The 8,423-nt window shown below is 38.9% G+C and overlaps 1 protein-coding gene across 2 annotated transcripts in view; it reads left to right on the top strand.

Moving 5' to 3' along the window:
* The first annotated feature begins 3,807 nt into the window (after positions 1-3,807).
* The window catches only part of LOC117423525 (vigilin-like), a 29,301-nt gene continuing 24,685 nt past the window's right edge, over positions 3,808-8,423 (top strand). The window contains exons 1-3 of one of the 2 annotated variants that reach the window (XM_034039453.3): positions 3,864-3,946; positions 7,576-7,599; positions 8,036-8,105. The gene's annotated coding sequence lies outside the window, so the exon portion shown is untranslated. Of the gene's footprint in view, positions 3,947-7,575; positions 7,600-8,035; positions 8,106-8,423 lie in introns of both variants that reach the window. The other variant, XM_034039452.2, reaches the window with a different exon arrangement.

Genomic DNA, 8,423 nt, shown 5'->3' with positions numbered 1-8,423 from the left:
AAACAAAGCATGGTCAATGCTGCAAGTATGGCCCAAGGCTTAAGAATTGGTATATTATGTTATCTAAACATAACTGAATCACAGTGTCACTTCTGCGGTACATTTGTCTTAAAAGAAAACAAACTAGAAATAGGAGTTTTTGTGACGAAAAAGTAAACATCTCCAGGGACATAATGTAAAGGGAAAGGCGTATCTGATCAAATGGTTTGTAAACATGGTCTGTATCAATGATATGGCAAAACAATGTGAAACCATAGGTTTATTTTTAATGGGCAACACTGGGAAAGGGGCCTTGACATAACGAATCTTCAGATGTGTAAAATAAAGACATTGAGTCTATTTTAATCATCTTAACAACAACAATACCACCCCCCTTTACTCTGTATTAATCCTTCTGGAGTGATTATAGGTGATTTGTCGACCTTATTAAAATTAATTAACACAAAAATACAGAGGAAAGAGGTCTGCAAAATATCTGGTTTAAAATTATTAGGGCAGTGGTATTATGATCTGCCAGTGCTTAGATCATTAAAATAGACCCCGCTATGTAATAGTGTGTGGTCTGTATCATATCTGGGTTGTGAAACAATACATTTCTACTGGCCAACTCCTGTAATGGAACTTGCCTAAAAAACAAATCATAGAATATAGCTGTGTTTCAAATATTAAGACAATAACTCAAAGGGTTTTGTCTCTTTACCCCTGAAACTTAAAAAGTAATGTGTCACTATGGCAGCCATATTGGGTCAGAGGTCAATGCCAACTAATTTAGCATGCTGTGTTTATATAACCCTGCAAATATGAAGTCACCACTGGCAGCAGCAGCTGTGTAAAATTACTGACATGAACGGGTTATTTTTTCTTGGACAATACTCACGAGCTAGAGAATCTTGACCAAGAGAATTAAAGAATATACCTGTGTTTGAACAACTTCAGTATTTTGTTTAGCATTAAAATGAGCAAGATGGCACAAGTGGGTCTACATAAAAAAATTATAATGTAGCAATAGATAAATTCTGCAAATATACCCAGTTCCATTAATCAATCAATCAATCAATCAATCTTTATTTGATATAGCGGCTTTCATAGTGGACCACCATCACAAAGCTCTTTACAAGATGCAGTAACAACAAAAAAATCCATAATACTTTAAATACAGAGAAATGCATAATACATGATATACATTAAAAAAAAAAAAGTATAATACATTAAATACAGTGGAAAGTGCATAATACATGATCATAGCATAATACATGAAATAGTACATTAAATACAGTGGAAAGTGCATAATACATGATAGTAACATAATACATGAAATAGTAGCAGCAACACAGCAGCTAATAGCAGATATTAGGCTTAAAGAGCATGGAGAGCAAGCGAGCAATGGTGGGAGTATCACGCACCAAGCTGGGAGAGAGTTCCAAAGAGTTGGAGCCATGAAGCTAAAAAAGCGTTCTCCAAGTGTGGTGCACTTTTCCTTGGGGATAACAAGCAGGCCAGAGTCGGAGGACCTCGGCTTGCGGGCAGGGACATAGCGGATCAGCAGGTTGAGGAGGTACTCAGGACTTGGGTGATGAAGGGCATTGTAGGTGAGCAGGAGAGTTTTGAAAATAATCCTGAACTTTACAGGCAGCCAAGTGCAGCTGGGCAAGACGGGGGGTGATGTGATCATGTTTTTTACATCTGGTAAAGATCCTGGCAGCGGCATTCTGGACAAGCTGCAGTCAGTTTATGGTGCGTGCCGGGAGACCACCATATAGAGAGTTGCAGTAGTCGAGTCGAGAGGAGACAAGTGCATGACAAAGTATCTCCGTATCTGGGAGGGAAAGGTAGGGATGGACTTTGGAGATGTTTCGAAGATGGTAGAAGGAAGATTTGACCACGGAGGAGATGTGGGCATCACATGTCAAGTACACCAAGGCTTTGTACTGTGGGGGAAGGCGGCAGCAGACAGTTTCTGAGTTTCAGGGCAGCTATATTTATATTCTTAAATTGAGTTTTAGATCTTAACAGAAGGCGTTCAGATTTGCTAGTGTTCAGCTGAAAAAAATTGGCAGACCTCGATGTCTTGAATGCAAGCCGAGAGCCGGACCATGGCAGAGGGGCTACCAGGGTCGAGTTTTAAGTAGAACTGGGTGTCGTCAACATAGGAGTGAAACATAAGGCTGTGTTGGCGGATGAGGTGACCCAAGGGAAGCATGTAGATATTGAAGAGAAGGGGCCCAAGAACAGATCCTTGGGAGACACCACAAGTGACTGGATTTGCAACACCACCATCCAGCATAGAAAACATACTACATGATTCCAGATAGGTAAGAGAACATCCAGGAGAGACAGGTTCCAGAGATCCCAGCATACTTCTGAAGGCGGTCAAGAAGAATGCCATGATCTATGGTGTCAAAAGCAGCTGTTAGGTCAAGGAGGACAAGCATAGAGGGAGCACGAGCATCATCCACTGAGCAGGAGATCATTCACAATCCAGAGCAGAGCAGTTTCAGTACTGTGATGCGGCCGGAAACCAGACTGTAGAGATTCAAGCAGATTGTTGTCCATGAGATGTTTCATCAGCTGACTGGCTACAGCCCTTTCGAGAGTTTTTTGAGAGAAAAGGGAGATTAGAGATGGGACAGAAATTAGATAAGTCAGCCAGGTCAAGGGAGGGTTTTTTGAGTCCAGGGACAGGTTGAGAGTGTGCATAATGGAGGGAGCAAGATCAGAAGCACAGAGACAGACAACGTTAGTTGGCCAGGGGTCCAGGGGGCATGTGGCAGCAGTTGATTTCAACTGTAAGCAGGAAACATCAGCAATGGAGAGAGGAGAGAAGGAGGAGAGGGCAGGAGGGGCAAATGGGGGAGCATCAAGGTTTTCAAGTAGTAGACTGGGTTTGTTGCGGGTGAGCGTAGAATAGATGTCGATGAAATAAATTAAAGGTGAAATAACTTCCATAGTGTTACATATTTCATTTTTAGCCGTCACTTATAGGCAAAATTCGTCTATTGCAGGTATATACAAACATGCCCAGGTTTACAGCAATAAGAATTATGACTTTAGAAATGTACAGTAAAGGGCCTTTACAATTACTATTTTTTGTACAACAGACCCATCCTTCTACTTGAAGAAGTGGCTACCCTCTGTCCTGAATCTGTCTAGACTCAAGTTTGAAATAGTAACAAGGTTTGACTTTGTTAAACCCTTGTAATATTTGTAAAAAATGTGATCAAGTCTCCCGTTCTATTTTCTAGGCTAAATACTGTAGGCACCTCAACTTCATAGCATTCTTTATTGTTGCATTTCTGCTTAGAGCATTGTTCGCCATGTTTACTAACAATTCCAGCAGAGACTTACTTTTCAAACGACTTCTTAAAGTAGAATTTCTTAAGTCGGTGTCTATTTACACTAAAATGGCAAACGTTTCAATTTTTGTAGAACAAATAAAGAATGTAAGAAAAACAAATCTGGTCACAGTCACGTGATAAAGGTATCGGTAACACTGTAAACAAAATAAAGAAGCAGATATGTAGCAATATTGACAACTTTATTGATATTTGTGCATTTATTAGAAGCCATTGATTGTGCACCTTGTGAACTACAAAAAATAAAAAAATAATGTGTTTCCATATTTGATCAAAACAGCCTTGTAAAAATCCTCTCTGGTCTGTAACATGCTTGTCGCTTTTGTTTTCAAAACAAGAGAGACGAGGACCTAAAACAAACCGTGTGCTTGTGTTTCCCACTATATCCTGCTGTAAGGGTTACGTGTATGTGTTTCATGTGTACTCTCTTTAAAGATACATGTATGTGATTTACCAACGCAAGGCTCTGACGTGTCTCTGTGTGATTGGAGGCCTAGCCCCTGTATAAATCAAGCAGGCTCCACGGCCAGCCTTTTCAATCGGAGTTTCAAAGCTTCTCCACCGGAGAGGTCTGACAGGAGCACAAACACAAAGTAAGTAAGAAATATTTGCACAATATAATCCAGGGGGACTACATATCTACCTTAAATGTTCAATGCTGATATAAGAGAATGTGAAAAGCGACGGGAGGGAAGATGTTTGTAGGTGTGTGTATGTTTTTTCTTTTCTCTTTTTTTTTTAGAGGCCGTTTTTTTTTTCAGTAAAATGTCCACAGTCGACTCCATGTCAATTCCGCCAGCCATCTGCCTTACTGCTTACGTGGACTTTGTGTTTGGGTGATACTTTGTAATTAACCTTGCTCTTTGAAAAATCAGTATTGTCTAGTTTTGATCAGGGGTGATTTTAATCGATGGTTATCATTTTAAATCGGATAGGGTTGTGTTTTATTTTAATATATCTTTTTAAAATTAAGTTTTCTAATGGAGTCTCGTCTAAGCAGGTCGCTACGTGTCACCAGTGCGCATGCGCTTATTAGTTTAGTTAACTTTATAAAAGTTGCCGAAATTGGTTATTTTTGTTTATTTAAAACCATATTTCACAAGCTGTGTTTGATTTAACTGCGAATATTTTGTTTGTACATTTCTTCAGTGCAAGATTTATTATTATTATTATTATTATTATTATTATTATTATTAATAATAAGTCTTGTTTTTGTTTATTTTGCCAGGCCAAACTGACAAGTTAAAAACAACTTTATGTTGCATAAATTAGCTTGATTAATTACAGCTGTGCCGTGTGCGATTATGTAACTTCCAGAATACGGTGGGGATGGGTAATCCAATAGCGATGGTAGATGGAATGCCAATATTTAAATTAAATTGTTTAAATTCAAATGTAAATTCAACACACTTCCACGACTGTAAGCTTAGGGTACTGTACCAGTTTGTACTGAGTGGATGTCGGCGGCAGTCCCGTGCGAAGTTTAAGTTGATTTAAGAACGCCGTAGACGTGCTGAGCTGGCAGTCTGCATATTTAAAGGAGCCAGCGGAATATTAAAAAAAATGGGTCTGGTTTTACTTGATTCCCTCCACGAAATACATTCATAATATCGATAGCTTTCTTTATCAATCTGTAGGATGAACTAGGTTATCCAATTAATTACTGCTATTTACAGCACTAAAAAAGAATTGAGCTCGTATGACCTAAAATGTTTGTGGAAACAAGGACTGGAATGTCAACAGCATAGCAGGAATTAAATGTGTTTTTCAAAGTGTGCAAAAAAAAGGGGGGATACTGTGGTGGAAAAGAGAAACCTGTAGTTTAGACAGTAGTCTAAACTTGTTTCTTGCTAGTTTTGTTGCATTGCTAATTTCACTAAGGTCTGAAATCCAACTTGTTTTAAAGCTCTATGTTAGCAAGGAGGTGCTGCATATGTTACTGGAACACTTGATGGTATGTTCGCTTGCCCATGAATACATACAGAACCCATGTTAGTGTTTTGTTTTTTTCCATTAATATTTAAATATTTTATGGGTAGAAGTGCACATAATTAGACCAGGTTATTGCCCCCAGTGATTTATACAGTTTATACAATTCTCTATTGCATTCTGTTTTAAAATCAACTTGAGTAGTAAAGTGTACTCTTTGAAATGAATCCCTATTTACGCGGCATATTAGGTCTAAGGCTTGCAACCTAAGGGAATACATGTTATGTTTGTGGTAAGGCTGTTTTGTAGTCATAATATTTGAATAAGCAAACAGTAATAGGATACACTATGTAAAATAGCCCAGTATAATTGCCTGGTGAAACCACGGTAAAGCACCGGTAAGCCAAAATTGCACGCTAAACATTTTTCGGTTTGCAGTGTTGTATTAAGTTTAAAATGCTTATTGAAACACATACTACAGTGTGGTAATATATCCCATCTGATATGATACAAACAGAAGGAACACAGTTTTCATGTGCAAGTCCACTGAACTCGTATTGAGAGAAGGAGCTACACAGAGCAAGCAGACTAACATGGTAACTTCACAGGACTAACTCAACCCACTTAATGTGGGACTTTGTACCAAGGCTCTAGTTTAGTACCCTGCAATTACAGTAGTCTGGCGCATATCCGACTGCAGTGGGACCAGACTAAGGGCGGATATGTGAAGTTGGAGAAATGTCCCAATACCATTACACAGCTGTAACAATTGTTATATTCACACATTTATTGATTTGAGATTCAGCTTTCATTAGGGAGCTACCCTAAATCCCTTGTTTAGAAAGATACAGTTAGTATACACAAGTGTCGGATGATTTGCACAGTAGCAAAATGTATAGGTTTACGGAGAAAAAAATAAACTGCAAGTACTGTAGTAAACATTTACTCCAACTCTTCAAGTAGGAAACTTTTTTTTTTTTTTTTTTTCTGGGAAGTTACAATAGAAATCAAATGCACAATACTTATATTACTGTGTTGGAGTAAAAAAGTTGAGTCAGATTGGCTTTGGTTTGCTGTTCCTGCCAGTCCAAGAAACTATCTGAATCCAATGCAAACATTAATCCCCGAGGCAGACTTTAAGATCAGTCACAGTGCTCTTTCCAATTCCAAAATCGTGTACTATTTTCTCCCTGGTAACTCCCTTTTCCAGAAAGTATTTCCAACTTTTTTTCATGAAAGCATGACTCGCTTTCTTTCCTGTAGCCATTTTGCATTCACTCTGTACACGTGAAGGGGGCGTTGCTGAAGAGCTTGATCATGGCGGCTAAATGGTTGGAGTGGATATGTGATGGGCGAATACACGACTGATTTTACTGTATCACTAACCTTCATCTAGTTAACATTTTAACTGCTAATCCATTTGATATGCTGCGAATTACCCAAAGAGGTGATCTACTGTTTCATGTTACTGATGACTCTAATTTTGTAGTTAGAGCTGTGGCCGGGAAGTGTAATACTGTTTTTGTAACTTGTATCTCTACCTGGTAAAGGATATGTAGATGGTTCCAGCTAAAAGCAAGGCATAATATTATGAAACTGGATACAGTATTATTTAGAGCTGTGCAGATGGTATGGTGATTTCTTAAAGTCTACACACACTAGACGCGATGCAATTTTCTTTAAAATTGATGAGACACTTTCGCAGGTACATGACCATACATGCCAGAAGCGACACAGACAATGTGACGGGTTTGAAAACTGCCAGATCTATACAACTGTTCAGAATTGCTATTGACAAAACTATGATCAAGACTGATACATATTTGTCAACATGTGGAAATTGAGTGTCTTCTCTGACAGTATTTCAACATATATTGCAATAAATCGCATGTACCCGGCTCATCCCGTTCCTTCGAAATGGACTCCCGTATATTATCTTTCAAATCTATCTTTGTAATTGTGATGTCCTTTGTCATAAAGCTCTGGCTGTTGTTTTCAATGACAAGCATTATTGTTTCCTCTGTCATTTTGAATACTGCTTCACCCTGCTGGACCACATGCATTGGAGCTGTTTTCTGATTGCTCAATGCCCTAGTTGAAGTGTCCAATCCTGTATTTTGTGCCACTCCGCCGTGGCCTGTGGTGTGAAAGATACAATACGAAAGTACAGGTTGTAGTCATTTTGACGCATTGTGTCTGGGGGGTGGCAGCCCCCCCCCCCCCCCCAGTCATCCCCTGTTTTTTGTAATTTTTTGAATTCTTTCAGTAATTCAAACCTCTTCTCCTCTTTCAGTTGTTGCTGTACCAGTATAAAAGGGTAAGGATTTAATTCTGTTAACTTAAAGCCTTGTATTTATTGATTTTATTATGTATCAATTGCCCACCCTTTTGCTATAGCTTCACATTTACACTTCTCAAATTTTATGACATTTCTGGAATTACAGTAAATGAGTATTTTCATTGCCACTCACAAAACCAGTGAAGTGATTTGGTTAAACTCAAATTGTAAACTAAAACTATGAAAACCAATACAGAACACAGTATTTAAATTAAATAAAATAAAAAATACTGACAACTTGCAATATGCCATCTTGATGAAATACTGGTATAGCAAAATACAGAAAGAGGGATTTAAATTGTATGATTGTCAATGTTGTATAATTACATGTTGGTACCTGGTTCTATATATTTACAGTGGCGCTTCCCATGTGTTAAAGTATTTCCAATCCAACAATCTCTATTGTATTTTGCAGGCAAAAGCTGGCAGGCTGACAAGCGGAAAGCTTATCAGGACGGATTATCTGGTAACTGACCATTTAGCTGGTAAGACATGTAACGCTGCAATTAAAAGCCAGTAAACTCATCAGCAGGTGACATTCCCGTATCTTGTTAGAAGGATACATTATCATTGTTTATATTGCCTTTGATCTAAGCCTAATGCTGCCTATGCCAGCGTGGTTGTAGCCTGTTGCTGGAGCAGTGTTTCTGATTGAGGGAAAGGTGGAGCAGAGGCCCAGTGAGGGAGCCTGGTTTGCTTGCCTGCTGTGTAGTAGAGGCCCCTGTGTGCGGAGGCCTACACGCTGCAGAACAGCTGCACAAGTTATTGGGGTTAGCAGGGAAATCGTCTTGGCTTTCCAAGGT

This window comes from Acipenser ruthenus, chromosome 17 (genome assembly GCF_902713425.1).
Source record: "Acipenser ruthenus chromosome 17, fAciRut3.2 maternal haplotype, whole genome shotgun sequence".
Taxonomy (NCBI): domain Eukaryota; kingdom Metazoa; phylum Chordata; class Actinopteri; order Acipenseriformes; family Acipenseridae; genus Acipenser; species Acipenser ruthenus.
The sequence above is the reverse complement of the archived record's forward strand: the minus strand, read 5'-3'. Positions and strand labels throughout refer to the sequence as shown.